Source organism: Danio rerio, chromosome 8 (genome assembly GCF_052040795.2).
Source record: "Danio rerio strain M-AB ecotype USA chromosome 8, GRCz13ab, whole genome shotgun sequence".
NCBI classification, from domain to species: Eukaryota; Metazoa; Chordata; class Actinopteri; order Cypriniformes; family Danionidae; genus Danio; species Danio rerio.
The window spans coordinates 23,663,041-23,688,304 of NC_141028.1; the positions used below are offsets into that span (position 1 = coordinate 23,663,041).

Here is a 25,264-nt window from a genome sequence, read left to right on the forward strand (position 1 = left end):
TACTTTATTCCTCATAATTTTTATAGTTTCAAAATAAACACGTATTTTTGCAACACATTTAAAAAAGTTGAAAAAGTAAAGCATTTTGAACATTGTAAACATGGTAATGTTGTCATTCATTTTCACAACACATAAAAGACATTAAGGGACACCAAGTGATGAAGTGTTTCAGGTGTAATTTCCCATAAACAGTCCCAATCTTTCTGCAAACAAGTCTTAGAGTGGGCAGCAATGTGGGGTCTTTCTCGTCGCATTTGGGCTTCAAATTGCGCCACACATTCTCTCTCTTGAATCATGCAACCAAAATGTGGTCCAAAATTCTCTATGCACTTTTCAGCGTTAACGGTGCCATCACAGAAATGCAAATTACCTTCGCCAAGGGCACTGACACAGCTCCATACCATGACAGACCCTGGCTTTTGGACTTGTTTCTGGTAACGGTCTGAATGATCCCTTTTCTTCTTTGGTCAGAATAGCACTTCTGGACACTGTCAACATAGGGCTTTCTTTTGGCACAGTATAGTTTCTATTGGCATTTGTGGATGTAACTACTTAATGAGGTAATTAACAAAGGTTTGGCAAAGTTGTCTTGAACCCATGTGGTGATATCTTTTATAAATGAATGATGATTCTGGCGATCCTCGACCCATCTTTGCTCTTAAAGGACTAGATTTAATTCTTTTGTGTTCATTTTGTCTGCAAAAAATACAAGTCAAAGTAAACTTGGAAATCACTACTCTCTTTTTTTGTACTTTCCTGTGCTACTGCAAATAACACATCATATATATATATATATATATATATATATATATATATATATATATATATATATATATATATATATATATATATACTGTATATACATATATACTGTATATATATATATATACTGTATATATATATATATATATATATATATATATATATATATATATATATATATATATATATATATATATATATATATGCTACCTGCCATTACTTTAAATATTTGTTAAATTTAGCAATTCCAGAGTGAAATTTGTTTCTACACCCTTTTCCCCTAGTCCAATTTGAATATACACACTAAAAAGCTACAGTGTGCAATATCTTACACTGAAGGACGCCGACAGCATCAGTGCCTCTTCCTGGCATGCAGATTCAATAACATTAGTTCTCTGTCATTTCCCCAGTCGAGCCTGCTGTCAGAGGTGATTGATTGGCAGTTAAATCGCAATGTATGCATGTGTGAGCTGTAGGTTCTGCGTTATATACCATTTTGTATGCCAATGTAATCTTTTGAAAGCACCATCTGTAAATGTACCAGACAATTCTGCAGATATATGTGACTTCAGGACAGCAAAAAAACACACGCAAATAAATAAAAAAACAAAGCTACCACACAGTCACAAGTATGCGGATGATAAGAATAGTTCTTCACCAAAAGGGCATTGTGTCTGTAGAAATGAGGCTAAATCGCTTGTGAGGAGGATCGAGCTCTTGAGAGAAATTTTCTGTAATATCATAAGGCTTTGGAAAAGGGCAGCGTGTTCTGTCCATTGACTATGTGCTCTTGGATATCTGTGATAAACTGCTATAACCTCTACGAGCTGTTTCCAAATACAGCACTAAACTGCTACTACATGACCTTTTCCTGAAGGCCGAACATCAAATCTGTAGATACAAGGAGGCCATTATTACCCTAATAATGTGCCTCGGAAACAGAAAGCTCACCCTCGATTTACTGCTTCCTCCCCTGGCATCAAACAAATGATCTGTGTTTATTTATCTGTCTGACACTTGTCGAAAAAGATCAAAGATTAGATGGAACCCAATGAATTTTAAGAGATTTCCAAGAGGCTTTAAAGTGATAATTTGCACAGAAATGAACAATCTGCTAGCATTTACCTCACACTTGACTTCTTGTAATTAGTTTGAGTTTCTTTCTTCTGTTGAACACAAAATATGATATTTCGAAGAAATCTGAAAACCTGTAACCATTGACATTCAGAGTATTTGTTTTTCCTACTATTTCAATGGCTACCTGTTTTCAACTTTTTTTGAAAATATCTTCTGTTATGTAGAAAAAAATCTGGTTTGGAACGAGTCAAATGTGAGTAAATGATGGGATGGTATAATTTTCTTTTTTGGGTAAACTATCCCTTTAACAAAATTACAATACACTTTTCGCCATCTTATGGGACACAACTGCTTTATATGATTAACAACAGATTTCATTTAGTTTTTTATTTGCAGGCAAATTCAAAGTCGTGGTCATTAAAAAGGCAAACAGTCAGCAAGGTATCAAAACAAAAAAACAAAGCAGAGATCAAACACAGAAGGACAAGACCAGCAAAACACGTTGTAGTGTTCACAAAGACAAGGGCTACGTGCGAAACCCACTACTCAGTAGGTACTGCATTTAAATGTAAACGTACTACTCTGCCGTTAGAAAGTATGTTCTATATAGTATGAATGTAAAATGTATCAATGGAATTCCGACGTACTACATCCGACATTGTCATTGCAAAAAATTTACCTCACTGGGACATTGTAAACTTATCAGTTTTTATTTGTGAAAAAAGTATATTTTTGCAAAAAGAATCCAAGACTTGGATTTAACTGCTCAGTTAGCAAGAATTTCTTTTTTATTTATTTGTTATTGTTTTGAAGTGTCACTTTTTGGGGTAAAAAGAATTTCAATGAAGAGACAGAAATCTCTCAGATTTCATTTAAAAATCTATTTGTGTCCTAAACTGCAAATAAAAAATGCCTCTCTTACTTTTCTTGTTTCTAGTCCAAATATCTAAAAATTCCTAAATCATCAAGCATTTTCCTGACAAGGAAATATTATATAATATAATATATTAAATAATATATTATCTTGTTTTCAGAAATAATACGATTAAGACAGTTTTTCCTTAAAACAAACTAAATAATCTGCCAATGGGCTGAGCAAAATAATCTTGTTTACACCTTGAAATTAGTTTGTTTTTCTTACCCTATTGGCAGATATATATATATATATATATATATATATATATATATATATATATATATATATATATATATATATATATATATATATATATATATATTAGCTTGTTTTAAGGAAAAACTCTCATAATTTTGACGTACTATTTCTAAATACAAGACATTATTTTTTTTTGCTCGTCAAAAAAAAAAAAAAAAAGATTGACTTAAGAATTTTTAGATATTTGGATTGGAAATTAGACAAAACACCAAGTAAGAAAACATTTTGCAGTGTATGGGGTTGAAAGGAGTCAGAGATATAAAGGCTTTCAGAAAAACATACACGAAAATACTACAGAAATGTACTGATACCTCCATTACAGACATACAAGTTACAAGCCAACAATTCCAGTATCATTTGATTAGAAGTCTTAGAGAATGTGATTGTAATGTGATTAACAGTACTTAGGTATTTTATTACATTAGTATGTATTCATTTAAATGTTTAGGCTCAAAGATGCACTTGTTCTTAACACCTAAGAGATGCCAATGTAAACAAAACAGCTGATTAGTGAGTCATGTCTATTTTCTAAAATAGAAATAAAAACACCTTAATGTTCCAATAAATCTTGGCTGACACATAAACCTCTTTAAATGTCTAAAAACACTCAAGTCTTAATCAGTTAATCTCAAATGCATTAAAAATCAATAAATACAACAATATTCTTCAAAAAGTAATATAAAAAAGAATATATTGGGTAATCCAAATATTATTCAGTAAAACTCAAAGCCATATCAAGTCAAGTCACTTTTGTTTCTACAGTGCAAATACAAATACAGATCATTTTAAAGCAGTTTCACAAAAATAAACATAAAAATAGCTGAACAATCATGCAAACTCAACAATGGATATGATACAATAGTCTAATGTAGTGTATGTTAGTTTGGAAAAACTGCGTGGAGTTCCTTGAAGCAGTTCTACAACAGGCAGCATTGTTCATCTATGAAAGTTCAGTAAGTCAGTTCAGCGATGATTCAAATCTGTTCAACTCAGTTGTCCATGTTAGAAGATGTGTTTCAGATGTAAAGCTTTACAGTAGTCCCATCATTCAGCTTAATTTGGTTCAAGTCCCTCATCTCACTTAATATGCTTCTATGATTTTGCAACTTGCAGATGATGCACTTACATTCACAATAATGACCTTCCTCGTTAGTTCACAATAAGTAGCTTCCTTTACCAGTTTGAATGTGTGAGGGCAAAACATACAAGACATATTACTTTCAATATCATGCAGATGTCAATATCACTTCTTCTGGAGCAAAAATAAACTGATGCAGAAAAAGTGAGGTGCCATGCAAGGCCTTGCAGAGTAAAGAATTAAAATACTTAATTTAACAAATGCGGCCAAGTAGAGAATAAAGGTATGAAGGTTTAAAAGTTTTTGTGTAAATTTTTCTGTATATTCATTATGCTACGCATAAACTGAAAACGTCCGCTCTGAGTCTGATGCGTAATAATTAATCCCATCTTCTCTCTTCCTAATAAAAGGAAGAAAGTTTTGCATCCACCCGATTCTTATTGGATGGCGCAGAGAGAGAGAGAAAAGTTCCACCTCCTTATCAAAGAGCTGCAGGATTATGCCAAGAGATCTGATGTTTATTTCAAGATGTCAGTGGCTCAGTTTGATACTGTTCTGCAATAATCTGCCAAACTAAATTCCATATATTATGAAATTTCTTTATCATAAGTGCTCTGTGCTGCGAGACAAAGTCTGACGGCATTCTGGATTTAAGCCTTCACATATACACTTGCAGAAAATCGAATTTGATATGAATTTGACTCTCTTTTTTGACAGTGTAAATGTGATTGAAACAATATGAGATTGTATTTAATTTAAAAAAGCTGCTGATATGTGTGAGCACAAAGTAGAAAAAAACACTTATAGGTACAATTATTAACTAAACTGTGATTTTTATTTTTTCCCTATTAATTTATGCTTTTGAATGCTTTTTGGTCCCTTGATCTTTCTTCTGACAACTTTTAACCTTAAAATGTTTAAAAAAGTGACTTTTATTAACATTAATAATAGTTTAAAGTGATACACTGTCTGGGTTGGTGTTGTATATTACATAAAAATCTTTGTAATAGCCTATTCAGTACATTTTGTGTCATTTTACAGTCTTACTCCTCTCTCTATAGTATTTCTTAGACATAATATTATTTCAAACTACTAACATGTATATAAAAACATTTTGTTAAACAGTACAGTTGAATTTTTAACATCAAAGGGCACAATGCAATTTACATTAGTAAACAAATGGAAAACACTAGTGAATCACAAAGTACAGAAACTGTTAACATATATATATATATATATATATATATATATATATATATATATATATATATATATATATATATATATATATATATATATATATTTTTTTTTTTTTTTTTTTTTTTTTTTTTTCCAGTGTATACTTATGCAAGTAATTAATTCACAATCTGAGGGTGAGTAATGATGACAGAATTTTTATTTTGGGGTGAACTAACTTTTGGGTTATACAATACATTTCTTGGCCTTTCTGCTATAATGCAACCCCCGTTCCCATCTGCACTGGAGTTTTTTTTGCTGATAATGTCAAACAATCACACAATTCCTCTTCCAACATCTCAGTCCTTCTGCCAGAGAATCCATTCTGCTTATTAAAGTTCAAAGCCAGCAGGACGCCTATGCACTGTTTAAGAACATGTCGCCTGTAAAAGCGAATAAATAACTGCTGGTAGTTCACTTTTCTCTGTTGTCTGTAATGCTCTCTGATAGATAGAATAAAGCATAGAGGTAAGACTGGGTCAGTGTGCTTTCGACATGCTGGAAGAGATAAATATCTCATAGCTCGGAAGGTTAATGATCATATACTCAAAGTTCAAACAGACTTTAAGTGTGTCCAGCTTAAAGGATGGACTCAAAGCTCATTAATGTGACATCAAAAGTCTTAGAACTGAAACATTCACACATGCATTTCTAGAGGTTACTTTAAGCACAGTTACACCTTTAAAATCTTAAATAATTATTTTACTTTAATAGCTTGGCAACAAGAGAAACTTTGGCTTTGAAATAAAAAAAAATCAACAAAGGATAAAAAAAAGATAAAAAAATAAACATAATGAGAATAAAAAAAGTTTGACAAAGATAAAGACAGGTCAATATATATAAAAGTCAATTCATCATAATGTCATTTGGGCCTTAAAGGGACAGTTCACCTAAAATTAAAATTCGCTGTTCATTTAGTCACCCTTTGGTCATCCTTTTCCTTCAGCAAAACATTCAACTCAAGGACTACACAAAATGTCTTGTATGCATGGTGTGTAATTATATTATTTTTTGTTGTTGTTTGTTTGTATGCTTTGTATTTATTTTATCCCACTTGTTTCCCATGTTCAACTGCCTGTGTTTCTTCTGCAACACAAAACACAATTATAAGCTGCTACTGTTTCTAATATTCTCTGTCCTCTTGTTACCCTACTATCTTGTTAGCCCAGTGCATTTAAACTCCATGTTTTGGTCTAGTTTTTCAGTTGTTTAATGTTTGCTGTTTGTGTTAGGGTTCATATTTCAAATGTAACGTTTGTTCTTGATTAGGGCATCCCTTAAATCATCATTAGCTTATATTAAATATTTATTTTTGTAATTAAATTAATCATGCCCTATTATTGCAAAGTAAGCTTCAACTGGTCCTGCATGCATCAGTACCTGAACTCCTGCTTTGCACCATACTTACTCCCAGGGCCAGTTATATCGAAGTAGATATATTAGATTAGCCGCAAAATGTTGGTGTTTTGTAACATCTAGTTTGTATGAGGTGGGTTGTAAGCCCAACGCTTAACCCCCAACCGGGCGGATCAGAACACACATAACCTACAATCAATTTAGCTAACCTAATGTAACATTAGCGCATGTCATTGGACTATAGAGTAAAAACTGGAGCACCATGGAGAAAGCCCTTCTTGCTGTGAGGCAACGGTGCTAACCACTGCGCCACCGTGTCACCATATCATCCCCATTTTACAAAATCTGTACTAGCTTCCAATCAAACCCAGAGTCAAATATAAAATTATTCTGCATGCATTCAAGGCCATCAATAACCTCACACAACCTTTTTTATCTAATCTCCTCCATATCACCACTCAATCCCGCTCCCTTAGATCCTCCTCCTCCTCCATCCACCTCTCTGTTCCCTCTGTCCATCTCAGCACAATGGGGAGCAGAGCTTTCAGTCGATCTACTGCCAAACTCTCCCTCCTGACATCCGCAACTTTTACTCTCTCCCTCTATTTAAATCCAGACAAAAAAACTTACCTGTTCAAAATAGCATATTGATAACTGCATTACTACATTTTGCATTTTGTCCTTGTATTTTATCATCTTCTCTATATTTTTATATTGTGAATTTATAGTTATTTAAATTAATTTAGAATTGCATGTATGTTGTACAGTGACCTCGGGTTTCTTAAAAAGGCGCCTTAAATAAAATGTATTATTATTATTTTTATTGTTATTATTATTATTATTATTATAAGTAGTAGTAATAGTAGTAGTAGTAGTAGTATTGGTAACATAAGAAATGCTTCGTAAAAACCCAATTATCATATTAGAAGCATTTCTGAATGATCATGTGACACTGAAGACTGGATGCTGAAAATACAGCTTTAAATCACAGAAATAAATTATTTGTGGAAATATATTTTGAATAATATATATTTATTTTAACCTGTAATAATAAATCTCAATATTATCGTATTTTAAATATACATATGGTCTAAATGAGAATAAAACACTGCTTTAAAATAAATTTACATCTCACCGACCCTAAATTTTTAATCAAGTCATGACAATGAGTAAGGACACACCACTAACATTTGACAGCCAGAGCTATATTTTATTTTTCAGCAAAAAGTCTTACTGAAAAATATATTGAACACTTGTGCTATATTTCTTTAGGGCAGATGTCTCTAGATTATATATTTTGAAAAGATATTTATGCATTTTATGTGTGTTCATATTCTGAAAATATGTTTTGGGAACACACTAAATAACATTTATTGTAGAAAAAACACAAATAAAAAACACATTTCTGAATGAGAAGTGAACAATAAATACTTAATAACTCGAGGGATTCTGTTTGAAACTAAAGCAGGGAAGATAAAACGAATGGCCTACAAGAACAAAATGGATCTCCAGACAAATGTCATCAGTACAGCTACCAAGAGACCACTTTCCTTTACCTGTGAAACACTGCTTCTTCTTCCTTGCTTGAGAACAGTTTTCTTAAACCAAGTGTTTATTTTTAAAGTGTAGACTTTCAGTTGCTCATTTCCAAATGTTACTGACTGCTGCTCCCATATACACTCACAGGCCACTATATTAGGTACACATGCTCCAACTGCTTTGACACAAATATTTAATCAGCCAATAATATGGGAGCATCTCAATGCATTCAGGCATGTAGACATGGTCAAGGCAATCTGCTGCAGTTGCAGCATCAGAATGGGGAAGAAAGGTGATTTAAGTGACTTTTGGCATGGCTGTTGGTGCCACACAGGCTAGTCTGAGAATTTCAGAAACTGCTGATCTACTGGGATTTTCATGCACAACCACCTCTAGGGTTTAAAGCGAATGGTCGGAAAAAGAGAAAATATCAACTGAGCAGCAGTTCTGTGGGCACAAATGCTTTGTTGATGCCAGAGGTCAGAGGAGAATGACCAGACTGGTTCAAGCTAATAGAAAGGCAACAGTAACTCAAATAAGTTGTTACAAACAAGGTATGCAGAAGAGCATCTCTGAATGCACAACACGTCCAACCTTGAGGCAGATGGGCTACAGCAGCAGTGCACACCGCATACTACTCCTGTCAGCTAAGAACAGGAAACCGAGGCTACGATTCGCAAAGGCTCACCAAAATTGGACAATAAAAGATTGGAAAAACGTTGCCTGGTCTGATCCATCTTGATTTCTGCTGTGACATTTGGATGATAATCAAAAATTGGCATCAACAACATGAAAGCATGGATCCATCCTGCCTTGTATCAACAGTTCAAGCTGGTGGTGGTGTAATGGTATGTGGGATATTTTCTTGCTACATTTTAGGCCCATTAGTAGCAACTGTGCAATGTGTCAACGCCACAGCCTACCTGAGCATTGTTGCTGACCATGTCCATTTTTTATGACCACAGTGTACCCATCTTCTAATAGTTAATTCCAGCAAGATAATGTGCCATGTCATAAAGCAATCATCTCAGACTGGTTTCTTGAACATGACAGTGAGTTTACTGTACTCAAATGGTCTTCACAGTGACCAGTTCTCAATCTAATAGAGCACCTTTGGGATGTGGTGGAATGGGGGATTCGCATCATGGATGTGCAGCTGACAAATCAGCAGCAACTGCGTGATGCTATTATGTCAATATGGATCAAAATCTCTTGAGGAATTTTCCAGTACCTTGTTGATTCTATGCCTCTAAGGATTAAGGTAGTTCCGAAGGCAAAAGGGGGTCCAAAGCGGTGTTAGTAAGGTGTACCCAGGGCTGATAGTGGAAAAAATTCCTGAGCCTGAACTTTTTTTCCTTGCTGATGTTTTAATTTAAACGCATTTATTTTATGTATTCGTAGTCTTACTTCTGTATTTAATATAGTCATTTGACAGTACATGTCAGTCAGATTTATTGTGGTGATAAATTAAGGATAAACTAATGATTTGTTTATAAGTATCATTACGCTGTGTTGCTGTCACTGCAGCTACATGCCAGTAATGTCAGTGACACATGCCAGTGTCAGTGATCTTGTGACATGTGCCAGTAGGTGTCAGTATAAGCACGTTATAAGCACATTAATCTTATAAGTCTCTTTGCTTTAATATTTAACAATCATTAGGCAAATGACACCTGTTATCTTACATGCATATATGTTATGAGTTTTCAACATGCATCTTATTATAACTTTTTAAAGGATATTATTTAAAATACCTTAAAATGAAAATAAGTTAAATAATAAAATAAATGAATTAATTAAAAACATAGAGAAGTCCATATTGTAGGGAACAAAGGAACTGCCAGGATGCAATAATATACAGTACAACAGATAAGTGTAACCCCTCCCATACATAAGCATGCCACAATAAATTTGACTGACATGTACTGTCAAATGACTATATTACGTACTAAATGCGTTTAAATTAAAACATCGTGGAGTAGCTCAGCAAATAAACTAACTTGCGACGCGATAAATTAGGTTAAAAGTCGCGTAATGATTAAATATGGTTTTGCTCGTGTTAATTAATGTCATAAGCTTCGCCGGGTGTCGATGTCACTGCAGTGACATGCAGCGCGACACTCTGAGTGACACAGGTCACTACACATGCCACTAGCAAGTGACACATGACAGTGGAAAACCGGACGTGCCACCGGAAGTGTGACTAGTGAGGCCGAAATCATGTCGCGTTTCCACTGTGGGGCTAGTAGCGTCAGCAAACTCGAACGTCACTCAAACCGCCCACTTCAGCGAGAATCATGCAGATAAAGCACACCATCACATCATCACGAAACTATTAAAATAGGACAACCAAAACAAACAAATGACACGTTACTGTACAGTAGTACAAAGCATGTCTATACGCACATGCCTGTGTGTTTTCATTCATCATATTCATTTACTCGCCGACCCACTGGCATCGAAATCCAGCGGTCTTGCCACCAACGGAGGAACCCGGAGCGCAGGGAGCGCACACATCCATAATATAACACCACATATATAAAATTCTCCGTTAATAACTCGATATTAAATGTATTTTATAACATCCTCTAGACAGAATCTGTCCAACATTCATCCCAAATGCTCCGGAGAGAACTGAAACATGATTTTTTTTTCCCTATAGGCTTTACGACACGACACTTAATAGGTGATTCCCTTTATTTAAAGATGTTGCTTATTATATCTTAAGTAAAGGAAAGTGTTCAGTGTTTCAGCACATAAGAGCAGCACGTAATAAAATATTGCCTATCCCAGATAGCAAATTACATCTGGCCCAGATACGGCCCACATCCCCCATTTTCTTCTGGCCCACATACCGCGCGGAATGACGGCGATGACTCAACCTGATTGTGGCTGACATAAGGATCCAAAAGTCAGCCACAACTGAACCAGATCTGGGCCATATCTCAGAAAAAGCATGGTCCATATCTGGGCCAGATGTGGCCCATACATTTTCTCAAATCTGGCCCAGCTGCGGCCCATGCACTTTCTCAGATCTGGCCCACATGCAGCCCATGCAGTTTCTCAGATCTGGCCCAGACGCGGCCCATGCAGTTTCTCAGATCTGGCCCAGACGCGGCCCATGCAATTTCACAGATCTGGCCCAGATCTGGTTCAGTTGCGGCTGACTTTTGGGTTAGATGTGGCTCACATCTACATTTGGTAGCTATATAAATCACATTAAAAGGAATGCTTAAATTGCTTTATTTAAAAAAATGCTTTAAAGGAAGCATATAAATTGATAAATACAAATATATAATTTATATAAATTATATAAATAGATGCATACAAAAAAAACAACAACAACAGATGGATCAATTCAATACAAATAAATATATGAATTAGATAAATAAATGCATACAGAATTATCACAAATTAAATGCAAATAAATATATATAAAAGTTAAAATTAGGTAAGTGGATATACAGAATAAGAAGAACATACAAACACAAATGTATATACAAATTAGATAAATAGATACAGAATAAACACAGAAAAAAAATATATATTTTTTTTATAAAATGCATATTAATTATATTAACAAATATTTTATAACCATATAGCCAGAACCAATAATTAAAAAGATATATAAAGGGCAATCCAAAAACAAGATCAGAGGCGAGGCAGGGTCAAATAAACAAATAATAATTACAGAAACAAGATAAACAAGTATGAGTAGACAGAACAAACACAGAAATCGCATATTTAACAAAAACATATTACTTAAATAATTACAACTAAATATTTATTAGCATTTTCCCAGAACCAAAAAAAAAAAATTAAATTAAATAAACTGAAAATCCAACAGGGCAGTCCAGGAGTGAGGTCAGGGGCGAGCAAGGGTCAAAGCCAAAAAAAAAACAGTCCAATGCAAAACATCCTGAAAATAGGAGGACAACAATTAAAAGGTGCTGTTTGCAGAGTTCATACAGGCACAACTCGATTAGACTTTTAAGCACTTTTTTAAGCACCTATTTTTATTTTTAAGACTGACAAGCAACGTATTGAACACCTGAAATGTATTCTCAGCAATACATAAAAACATTCCATAGGAGCTACCTATTGATTTATAAAAATAAAAAAATAATATTAATATAATATTTCATAGTATTAAACCTATTTTAAATGTGCTTGGGAAATTATTGTTTTTTTATGTTTTCGTAGATGGAAAGAGAACTGAAAATTAAATTACAATAAATTAAAGGACTAGAAATACTATTACATTGCTAAAATAAAACAAATTTTAGTAAATAATACTAATACAGAGTAAAAGTACATGGTACTATTTTAGTTAGTTAAATTTGAAAAAAAAAAATCGGATTTTCAAAACGGACCTTTTTTAAGTGTAAACTTGTTTGAATGGTTTAATTGTTTAATTACAAGACTACATAAAAAGAAATTTGCACTAACAAAGGAAGTTTATTTTAAGGAAATATATTTTCAAGCTTAGGAAGGTTTTACGTATATGATGAAAAGATGTAAAAATTTAATATGTAGCCTTTTATTTACACATTTTACACGGTTTTTCTTGTTTGCTCAGTCTGTGTCTGCCTTTACAATCTGGCAAATTTGTTGCTTAAATAACTTTTATAGTACTTGGATTTTTTTTTTACATAATTATAAACAAATGACTTTACAAAAAAATATATTTTAAAAATCATTTCATTTCATTTCATTTCATTTGAGGTATTTGAAATATTTTTTTTACATTTTCTACATTTTTCAAAGCAGTGTTTTAAGAGCCTTATTGTTTATTTTGATAAATGTAACAACAGATTGCTTTGACCTGTAATGCCTGTACAATTTAGTGACGCTTTAGGACAGACTATGTATAAATCATACAAATACCTCATTCAAAAACGTTTCCAGCATACCAACCCCGTGACGTCAGACACAGCAATATTACAAGATGGGGGTGCCTTTGTGCTAAAAGCTTTAGTAAAACATGCCCTTTTCATCAAAATTGTTACATTAATCAAGTTTGGTTATTATATTTTTATTAAATCGGAAAGCAATTTACGAAATAATGTAAACTTGATTGACTGCATCACTTCTACTACAAGACACTGGGAAGAATTTTTGCTAGGAAGATCTGACACTCAAAGTTTACTCCATCAATTCATAGTCTGAAATCTTGGTAATTAGTGAAAGTACCTTTGAACTGACCGCAGATCTTGATGTAGTCTTTCTTGATCTGGTCTTCTCCACTTTCGATCCTTCCCTGGGTTCATCTTTACAAGGAACCTGCTGAATGGAAAAAAATACTTAGTGATAAAAACCTGGACTATATCATGCTCTAAAATGTTTGAAATAAAAGCAGCGTAACAGGACAAGCTAGTGGTGGAGGTTTGCTAGAAAAATCTGTGAGAGAGGATGTTGTGTGAGTCAGACTGTTGTATGAATGTGTGTTTTTGAGTGTATGAATGTGATAATGCATTCACAAGAGTGTGTGTTAGTTTGAGGATTTTGCTATTTTAAATATTAGGGTCCAACAGAGTAATTTGTTTAGTTAAGTTGTTTAAAATTATTTTCATTGATTAAATACTTGCCCATTTATAGATGTAAAGAATAACCAAAAGAAATAATGCATTAAAATGTCATTATATTTTATATTCAATCTGCTAATCATTTGTTGTGAAATTTGAATGACTTCCATTCAGTATATGAATAAAATAAAATTAGAATAGGAATAAAACAATAGAACTCTATAAAAAAATACTTCCTATCAAAATAAAGCAGGTGCTTTTACCTAAAGGAACTTTATTAGTATGGTTCCCTGCTTCCAGTTAGTTCAACTTCAGATACCTCCATAATCTGTACTCTGGTGCTTCATTTGGTTCTTGACTAAAGAGTAACTGGTGTCGCATTCCAGGTCCATCACAATCTGAGCTAAAAGGACAATATGACAAAAGACAAGACAAATATGAATACACATAACATACAGATTAAAACATTTAAAGATATAGTTTACTATTCTGCCACCATTTATTCATCCTATACTTGTTTCAAAGCAGTTTGAATCTGTTCAACACTAAAGCAGATATTTTGAAGAATGTTAGAAACCTGTAACTATTGATATACATAGTAGGAAAAACTGGGTTTGTGTTCATTCATTTTCTTTTCAGCTTCATCCCTTTATTAATCTGGGGTCACCACAGTGGAATGAACCGCCAACTTATCCAGCATATGTTTTACGCAGCAGATACTATTCCAGCTGCAACACATCACTGGGAAAAACCCATACACTCTCATTTACACACATTCACTATGGACAATTTAGCTTACCCAATTCACCTGTACCGCATGTCTTGTGGTGGAAACCGGAGCACCCGGAGGAGACCCACGCCAACACGTGGAGAACATACAAACTTCACACAGAAATGCCAGCTGACCCAGCCGATGTTCGAATCAGAAACATTTTTGCTGGGAGGCAACAGAGCTATCCACTGTACCACCGCACCGTCTGAGTTTATGTTCAACAGAACAAAAAAAAAATTTTGAAACAAGTGGAGGATAAAAGATGTCATTATTATGTCATTATTAGATTTTTTAAATAAGCTATGACCTCACACAGTGATAAAATAGCAGCAATAAATCTTGTAATATTTTAATAATAAATAAAACATAAAATATATTATTTCAGTTCCCAACAACCAGTCTGACATATACAAGTTACAAAATATGTACAATATTGTACCTGGTGTGCTTGATGATGAAGTCAAACAATTAGTAATGCACTGATGTGAGAGTTGTCCTTTCCTTCAGCTTGCATCCTTGCATGATTCCTTTCTTTTCTGTAACTAATTAATACAATACAATCAATTTATAAAAATATTATTTTTACTTGCCACAAAACCATTTGTTTGGACTTGATACACAAGATTAATGGTGCAATTCAGTTTCCAGGCTGTTTTGAAGTAATATAAAACATAAGATATGGATTTTAAGCTTATTTAACACAATTGATTTTATTTTTTAACAAGGTTTAATATTTCATAACACACTTAGCCTTCTTTTTTAGCTAATTAATTTCCTTCATAAGTCATTTAACACATCATGTTTCAACTGTGGATTTTTTTTCAAACGTTTTGGCTTTAAAAATTTTTTTTAATGCAGACCAGTCTCAACAGTGGCCAGCATAAACCACATAACGTTACTCTGCAAACTTTTGCTAAAACTTGATAAAACACACATTAACAAGCAAATCAAGATCATTAGGATTAACGTTACCAAAAAGAGACTGTTCGTTCAGTGTTTGAGCTAAAACCAGTACAAAAGCAGAACTCGGCACCTTTTACAACTGTATAAAACGGACAGCATATGATTCATTCATTCAAGCTCCCGTTTCGACGCTGTTCTTCATATAACACGTCTTATTGATCATTTAATTGGGAATGAAGAGCGATTAAAAGGACAATTGTTAACTTACTTAAATGAATTTGTTAAAACCCCGAGCACAATCAACTTAACAGATTACTGAACTGACGACTGCCATCATTCTTAGCCGTTTTTAGCCATATTATCCACATATAAGTTACAGTTTTATCACTTTTCAAAATAGGGGCTTTTCTAACTAATAAAAACATTACCTGACGACAAATATCTCACAAATATGATTTTAAAATATTAACTTACCCGATAAAAAGAAGATGAAATGGCGGACTTGACTTCACTTCCTCGTTTGAAAAAAATAACCGTCATTCACGAGGCTCCGCCCACTCCACCGTAATGCAAGGATGAAGCGAAACACATATTCGCCACCAGGGGGCAGTTTTATGATTATGTTTTTAAATAAATAAATAAATATATATATATATATATATATATATATATATATATATATATATATATATATATATATATATATATATATATATATATATAATATTATATAAATTAGGGTAAGGGTAATTGGGCAGGTTATTTTATAACAATGATTTGTTCTGAAACTGTAGAAAAAATATATAGCTTAAAGGGGTTAATAATTTTGACCTTAAAACACTTTAAAAAAAAAATAAAAAAACTGCTTTTATTCTAGTCGAAGACTTTCTCCAGAAGAAAAAATATTATCAGACATACTGTGAACATGTCCTTGCTCTGTTATGTAACATGCTGTAATTCTAGAATATTTACTGTTATTTTTAATATTCAATAGCTTGTTATATAAAAACTATAACACTTTAAGATATATTTACAATTAACTAATTGCTAATTAACGTGCTTATTAATAGCATATTGTCTATAAAATTTGTGTACGCTGTTACAGGTGCATTAAAATTGGTCAGATTTATTTTATTATTTTTTGTGTTCTGTAGAATAAGTAAATAAAACTTTGTGTTGTTTACAAAGATCAGCTTATTCACGAACACATTCATGTTATTCACATTCTACTGCTCAGTTCTCTAACATTTTTTCTATATAGTTATTTTATTTATAAACAAAACATTTATGTCTATTTAATATTCAAATTAAATAAAAAAAGAACAATGCTGTATGTGGCATTTAATCAAATAAAATCATTGTAAAAATGTAGAATTGCAAAAAATAACATCAAGAAAATAGCACTTTCATTCAGCATTATTAGATTATGAATTCATTTGTAAAATTGTTCATTAAAAAGTAGTACTAATAGCAAATTAAATCCACCCAGTAGGTGGCGGTAGGACACTGTCTGAATTCATTCAAATGGAGAAACTGAACAAAACATTAATGGATCAAAACATAATAAATGATGAAACTCATTGCATTTATAGACATTTATAGACATACCAGGTAATATGAAAAAAATATTAATTTTACTCATGCTGGAATATTTACATATAACAGATAATATAAATTTATATTCATAGCAGCCTTAAAGTAAAAATAAATCCATTATTGAGGAAATAAACTGAATTAATATGTGATAAGGTTACAAACATATACTTTCCCGGATAAGCAATACCTTATTCCTATTCTTAATAACCTAAAAAATCATTTTAAATCTCAGAAAGTCTTATTTAGAACATGCAATGTTATTATTTTCAGAGGTGTAGCGCTCTCACTGCCTGATGAGGGACAATAATGTTAATAAAACACAGGAAACACAGAACTGCTGCTGCTTCACATCAGTCTGTGTAATGTTTGAGCAGCAAGCCCCTCCCACTCATTAGGTATGCAGTCCACAGGCAGAAGTAGCCGATCGGAAAAATGTAAATCCTTGCATCACATTACATTAATTTACAATATTTATTTTCTATTTTCTACTTCATAAAACGAAAGTGTACAGACTTAGAAAGACTAATTAACTTTGATTTTCAATTTCTAATAATTTGTAACCACTTCAAAGGCTCCCGTTCATTTATAGTTAAACCGGAACTAAAAATACACAACTCGCACTACACCCGATGTGTCACACACGGGCCACATCTGGCCCACATACAGCAGGCCACAACTCACACTAGACCCGCTGTGTCACACACGGGCCACATCTGGGCCACATATGGCAGGCCACAACTCACACTACACCCGGTGTGTCACACACGGGCCACATCTGGCCCACATATGGCAGGCCACAACTCACACTACACCCGGTGTGTCACACACGGGCCATATCTGGCCCACATACGGTAGGCCAGAACTCAACTACACCCGGTGTGTCACACACGGGCCATATCTGGCCCACATACGGTAGGCCACAACTCACACTACACCCGGGGTGTCACAGACGGGCCACATCTGGCCCACATACGGCAGGCCAGAACTCACACTACACCTGGGGTGTCACAGACGGGCCACATCTGGCCCACATACGGCAGGCCAGAACTCACACTACAACCGGGGTGTCACAGACGGGCCACATCTGGCCCACATACGGCAGGCCAGAACTCACACTACACTCGGGGTGACACATATGGGCCACATCTGGCCCACAAACAGCAGGCCACAACTCACACTACACCCGGGGTGTCACACACGGGCCACATCTGGCCCACATACAGCAGGCCAGAACTCACATTACACCCGGGGTGTCACACACGGGCCACATCTGGCCCACATACGGCAGGCCAGAACTCACACTACACCCGGGGTGTCACACACGGGCCACATCTGGCCCACATACAGCAGGCCACAACTCACACTACACCCGGTGTGTCACACACGGGCCACATCTGGCCCACATACAGCAGGCCACAACTCACACTACACCCGGGGTGACACATATGGGCCAGATGTGGCCCATATGTCTCCTGCCTTTGCCAGAAGTGAGCCATATGTGCCTTAGTTGGCCCAGATGTGGCCCAGAACTGTATGCTATCTGGGATATTTCGTTGCGCTCAGCAGCTATGCACTAATAAAGCTCTTTATGTATTTTAAATTTCCTTTTTTAATTTTACCACGTTTTATAAAAACATACACACTTGTTTGAGGACACAGAACACAGTTTGAACTTGCAGTTTTCCCCGTCAAAAAAGTACTGCGCAGCTGAAGACAGAAAAAAAGGTCGCCTATTTCTGCGTTCACTCACCCCGAAAATGCTCTGTTTGCATGATTTGATTAATATCATCGTATCCAAATACTTTATAAATAATATTTAAAACATTTTCCGGTGTTTATTTATTTATTTTTTTTTTTTTAGAAAATCCTTTTTTCAAAGAGGCTTTTGAAAAATGAAAGTTTAATATAAATTTGAAACAGTTTGATATAGTACCTAATTGTTATAGCTATAGCTTTTGTTAGTTTTATATTGGTTTATTTATTTAATGTGATTTTATTATAAGCCTATCTGATATTTGTAATTCTTTAAATTATTTAAATATAGCTTAGGCTGTTTTATCTAGATATGACACTATTGTTTTGAGCCTACAAAAGCGGACATGAAAATTGTAAAGTTTAATGTCTTTCTGTTGTATTCATATAGTGTATTATCTCCAAAATAAATTAAAACAATAAAAAGAAAAGAAAAAAGCCGCTCGCCCAGCCTATAATTTGTTCCAGATGTTTTCTTTCTCTTATTTATTTGTTTGTTTATGTGTTTGGCGCATGTACTCGTGTGCGATCGGAAAACTGTGCCCGCCTCTCCTTTTACTCCGCCCCGAAGCCCCGGCTGGCCCTCTGGCCCAAGGTATTCGGCGGGCCGAAAAAATCCGGCCGCTGGCCCCGGGAAAGCCCCGCTTTGGCCCGATTAGGCCCCGGAAGTGACAGTGGAAACGCCACTGGCCTTGGCTCGCTCGCTTTACGCGCGATAGGGTTATCTGTACGTACGATAGTGTCATCTGTACGTCAGATGTCGTGTCACTCCATGTTAAAACTGCTACTGTGAATCCGCGTTTAAGCGCACACAATAAGCTAAAACTCGCCCCAAGCACCGGCAAAAACACATAACAATGAATGTGTCGAGGAAAGAGTAAGGACATATCTTAATTATTTATTAATTAACTTATTCTGAGTCAGTGTCGCAAAGATCCTGACTGGCAATCTCCTCTTGGACTCGCCTTTAGAGAGAAATTCATCTTTACGGAGTACATGAAGGAGTTTTTTTTGTTTTCGATTTGTTTTATTTCGTTAAGTAATAATTTAAAGCTTTCTATAAATATATTTATTATGTCTGTGAGGCATATACATTTTGCTTCATTTTGTTAAGCGCTCCTGTTCAAAAACCAGACGACAGAAAGCGCATAATTTTGGTTTTCTTTATTTTATAAAAACGCTGTAACGTTTTTTGATGTGTTACTCGTACTTTGTGAGCAAAAATGACGGATAACTTTAAATTGCTCCCACTGAAAAAATGCAAGCGATTGCTCTGGCGCCTCGATGTCCTGCAAGCTTTTTATAAGCAAACTATGCGCCTAATAGCACACATTCTTTAACGTTTAAGCTACAATTGTTTTATACTTGAACTGTTTTATATCTTTTATTTTAGGCAAGTCGTGATGATCTGAGAAGGCAAACTGATCAAACAGACAATGATGGTCTTCCGCTGGGCGATGTTCGTTAAAAAAAACAAAAAAAAAAACTTAGCCTATTTTTAACGAATAAAAAATGCTCCAAACGTTTTTCTAAATAAGCTAAATAAAAAACTAAACTTAATATAAACACTTTGCCATTAGGCTACATACAAAACTGAACTATTTCATAGCTGAAACACTAACGTTAAGTTGTTTAAGGAGAAGGGGGAAATATATTTTTGTCCCGTCTTGCTTCACCGTTATTTCGAGAATAAACCCAGCGTAAATATGCAGCTGTCATACCCAAAACATATCAGCGTATATGTGCCGAAAACGAAAGTTTCATACAAATTCTGAATGGATTATAGCCTGGAAAGTGCAAAGCACGCTCCTCTTATTATCACTAAAAAGCGTCACTAATCTTAGTTCATAGAGATCTCACAAAGATCCGTTATAATTTATAAAGCTCTCTAAATTACACAATTAATCTTTTATTTACATGGCGTCTACACTCAAAAGATGATTCACGAGCACACAAAATGGCACTTAATAAAAACCAATCCGGCGCTTTCAGCAGTGAGTGAATTCTGTGAATCTAGAGAAATGACAGATCAATATCCGTGAACCTGATTTTTTTTTTCCCCCGCAGCCACAGTACGCCGGAAATCCACTGCGGTCAAGCCAGCCGCGGTTCGGAAAAACACAGGCTGTTTCTCAATATGCGTTCTTCAGCGGTCTTGCGTCCTCGTGTTCTCGTGCAACGTCATCATCAGCTGCCTAAGTTCAGTTCCAATACTCAAGACCGCAAGTACGGAGGACGCGTGAAACTTCCCGGATGTGTTCTTGATATCGAGGACGCACTGATGCAGACTTCAGCAGCGAGCTCGCTCTGGAAGTCCCAGAAGTCATTGCGACTGGAGGTGGGAAGCGCAGCATTTTATTTAGATTTATTATTAAAGTTCAGAGATATCACTTATTTACCTCAGGAGTTTCCCTAAATGAAACGGTGAAAGTAAACATTAACATGAACATCTTAATAAAGGAATAAACACATTAAGGGTGTTTGTTTGATGAAATTCGTATTAAAATTTGTTTCATTTATATTGTGCAGAGTATATTTATAATGTTTTTATGCAAAGTATATATTTTGAAGAGGGGGGAAACAATAAATCGTTGTATGAAGGCTGTAATGTTTAAATAATTTCCATTTAAAACGCGTGAAGGTCACATGACCATCAGGAAGAACGCAGCATCCCATTTCTCAAAGGACGCGTTCTCTGCCCTCGCGGTCTCCTGAGTTCGTTCTTCCGAGGACACCTGGCAAGACCGCACTCTACAAGAACGCAAGTCCATTCTCTGCGTTCTTGGAATTGAGAAACAGCCACAGTCAAGCCAGCCGCGCTTTATATTTCGGTGCGCGCGTATTATTATCATTACGGTAATGTCAGCAGCCACACAGAGAGCGCTCCACAGAGCACCCATTTCGCCCAGAACAGAGAGATGACAACGAAAGATAAGGTTATCCCCCTTTCCTCCCACGTATGGTTTATTAAACAATTTATTAGCTTTTTTTGACTGTTGTTATTTTAAGAAATTGGTTTCTGGGCTTACCTTTAATTTCCTCAAGTTTATCTTTTTGCTTCAAATGATTTTATAGCAGATCAAACGGACAGAATAAATATACGATTTCTAAATACACAGAATGCGTTTCTACTTATCCTAGCCAACTACAGTACATTGCAAATAAGGTTAAATGCAATTTTATACAACGTGGCTAACCTCAGAAAGTGAAAACAATCATAAAGTAGTCCAACAAAACATTGTTTGAATTACAAATATATGTTTATTTCATTTAAAGGAGATTTAAAAGGTTATGTTTCTTTCAGTATATGGGATATGGGGCATTATTACACTTTAGATGACTGTAAAGACCTTATTATTTGTTATAAGTAGAATAGAACAACAATAAGATCTGATGCAGGAAGTCAAATACTAAGCATACATCATATGAAGCCTGTTTTACTGCAGCATTTTGGAGAAATGTACCATTAACACACTTTAAAGTGCTATAAAGAAATAAGTAGAAAAAAAAACAAAGTTTGGTTCTGATACAGGATGTACATGCATACCTGATGTAAAAGACCTCATTTAAGTTAACAGAAGAAAACTATGGACAGGACATCCAATATTATATGCATACCTCATAATAACTTACTGCAGCATTTTGGAGAAATGTGCTATTATTGAGCTATAAAGTCTTTAAAGTGCTATAAATACATTGTTTGACATAAGTTAAATAAAAGACTGATCTGGTTTGATACTGGATGTCCCATGCTATATGCATATATACTACATCTGAATACTTTTTACTTCAGCAATTTGGAAAAAAAATTGCTCATTTAAAATATGTAGAAAAAAACAATAGTCAGATCTGATACAGTACATCACATTCTAAACTTCAAATAAAGACTTATTACTGCAATGTTTTGGAGAAATTGGGTATTAGCATTACTCAGTGTTATAAAGACCCAATTTCCAATAAGTAGACAAAAACAATGATCAGTTCCTGTACAGAACATCCCATGCTATATGTGTACGTCATATGAAATCATTTTACTGCACTGTTTTGGAGAAACGGGGTAATAACCTAATAAAAAGTGCTATAAAGACAACATTTCAAATAAGTAGGAAAAAACAATGGTCAGTTCATATACAGGACATACCATACTATATCTGTACTACACAAGAAAACTTTTAACTACAGAGTTTTGGAGGAACAGGGTATTAACATATTTTAAAGTGCTATAAAAAACTCCAATTCAAATAAGTAGAAAAAAACAATGGTCAGATCTTATACAGGACATCCTATGTGTGTACTTCACATAAAAGCTTTTTACTGCAGCATTTTAAAGAAACGGGGTATTAACATAATATAAAGTACTGTAAAGAGTTTATTTTAAATAAGTAGAAAAAAACAATGGTCAGTTCTTATACAGGACATTTCATACTATATGTGTACTTCACATTAAATCTTAATACTGCACTGTTTTAGAGAAATTGTATATTAATATGATTTAAAGTGTTATAAGGACCCTATTTCTAATAAGTAGAAAAAAACAATGGTCAGTTCTTATATAGGACATCCCATACTCTATGTGTACTTCACATGAAACCTTTTTACTGCAGCATTTTAAAGAGACGGGGTATTAACATAATATAAAATACTATAAAGACCCCATTTTTAATAAGTAGAAAAAAACAATGGTCAGTTCTTATACAGGACATCCCATACTATGTGTGAACTTCACATGAAACCTTATTACTGCAGTGTTTTGGAGAAATCGTATAATATTATATTTCAAAGTGTTATAAAGACCCCAATTTAAATAAGTAGAAAAAAACAATGGTCAGTTATTATACACGACATCCCATACTATATCTCTACTTCACATGAAACCTATTTACTGCAGCATTTTAGAGAAATGGGGTATTAACATAAAATAAAGTGCTATAAAGACCCCATTTCAAATAAGTAGAAAAAAACAATGGTCAGTTCTTATACAGGACATCCCATACTATATATGTACTTCACATGAAACCTTTTTACTGCAGCATTTTAAAGAGAAGGGGTATTAACATAATATAAAATACTATAAAGACCGCATTTTAAATAAGTAGAAAAAAACAATGGTCAGTTCTTACACAGGACATCCCATACTATGTGTGGACTTCACATGAAACCTTATTACTGCAGTGTTTTGGAGAAATTGTATAATATTATATTTCAAAGTGTTATAAAGACCCCAATTTAAATAAGTAGAAAAAAAACAATGGTCAGATATTATACACGACATTCCATACTATATCTCTACTTCACATGAAACCTATTTACTGCAGCATTTTAATGAAATGGGGTATTAACATAAAATAAAGTGCTATAAAGTCCCCATTTCAAATAAGTAGAAAAAAACAATGGTCAGATCTTATACAGGACATCCCATACTATATATGTACTTCACATGAAACCTTTTTACTGCAGCATTTTAAAGAGATGGGGTATTAACATAATATAAGATACTATAAAGACCGCATTTTAAATAAGTAGAAAAAAACAATGGTCAGTTCTTACACAGGACATCCCATACTATGTGTGGACTTCACATGAAACCTTATTACTGCAGTGTTTTGGAGAAATTGTATAATATTATATTTCAAAGTGTTATAAAGACCCCAATTTAAATAAGTAGAAAAAACAATGGTCAGTTCTTATACAGGACATCCCATACTATATATGTACTTCACATGAAACCTTTTTACTGCAGCATTTTAAAGAGAAGGGGTATTAACATAATATAAAATACTATAAAGACCGCATTTTAAATAAGTAGAAAAAAACAATGGTCAGTTCTTACACAGGACATCCCATACTATGTGTGGACTTCACATGAAACCTTATTACTGCAGTGTTTTGGAGAAATTGTATAATATTATATTTCAAAGTGTTATAAAGACCCCAATTTAAATAAGTAGAAAAAAAAACAATGGTCAGTTATTATACACGACATCCCATACTATATCTCTACTTCATATGAAACCTATTTACTGCAGCATTTTAATGAAATGGGGTATTAACATAAAATAAAGTGCTATAAAGTCCCCATTTCAAATAAGTAGAAAAAAACAATGGTCAGATCTTATACAGGACATCCCATACTTTATATGTACTTCACATGAAACCTTTTTACTGCAGCATTTTAAAGAGACGGGGTATTAACATAATATAAAATACTATAAAGACCCCATTTTTAATAAGTAGAAAAAAATAATGGTCAGTTCTTATACAGGACATCCCATACTATGTGTGAACTTCAAATGAAACCTTTTTACTGCAGTGTTTTGGAGAAACTGTATATTATTATATTTCAAAGTGTTATAAAGACCCCAATTTAAATAAGTAGAAAAAAACAATGGTCAGTTCTTATACAGAATATCCCATACTATATATGTACTTCACATGAAACCTTTTTACTGCAGCAATTTAAAGAGACGGGGTATTAACATAAAATAAAATACTAT

The 25,264-nt window shown here is 34.1% G+C and overlaps 3 long non-coding RNA genes across 11 annotated transcripts in view; 1 reads left to right on the forward strand and 2 right to left on the reverse strand.

Annotated features, from left to right (window-relative positions):
* Window positions 1–25,264, reverse strand: part of LOC141375626 (uncharacterized) — a 460,251-nt gene that overhangs the window by 230,048 nt on the left and 204,939 nt on the right. The gene's annotated exons all lie outside the window — the stretch shown is intronic.
* LOC147842630 (uncharacterized) lies at window positions 11,891–15,957 on the reverse strand. Of its 7 annotated transcripts, XR_015497862.1 has the most exons (6): window positions 15,897–15,957; window positions 14,959–15,061; window positions 14,547–14,724; window positions 14,011–14,150; window positions 13,416–13,508; window positions 11,891–12,141 (listed from the first exon to the last, which is right to left on the reverse strand). It is a non-coding gene; the product is annotated as an uncharacterized LOC147842630 (long non-coding RNA). The 7 variants fall into 7 exon arrangements; XR_015497864.1 differs by lacking the exon at window positions 14,547–14,724 and having other exon boundaries at window positions 12,004–12,141; window positions 14,067–14,150; window positions 14,959–15,055; XR_015497861.1 differs by lacking the exons at window positions 11,891–12,141; window positions 14,547–14,724 and having other exon boundaries at window positions 12,421–13,505; window positions 14,959–15,055.
* Window positions 20,857–24,576, forward strand: LOC147842631 (uncharacterized). The gene is made up of 3 exons (XR_015497885.2): window positions 20,857–20,894; window positions 21,576–23,578; window positions 23,722–24,576. It is a non-coding gene; the product is annotated as an uncharacterized LOC147842631 (long non-coding RNA).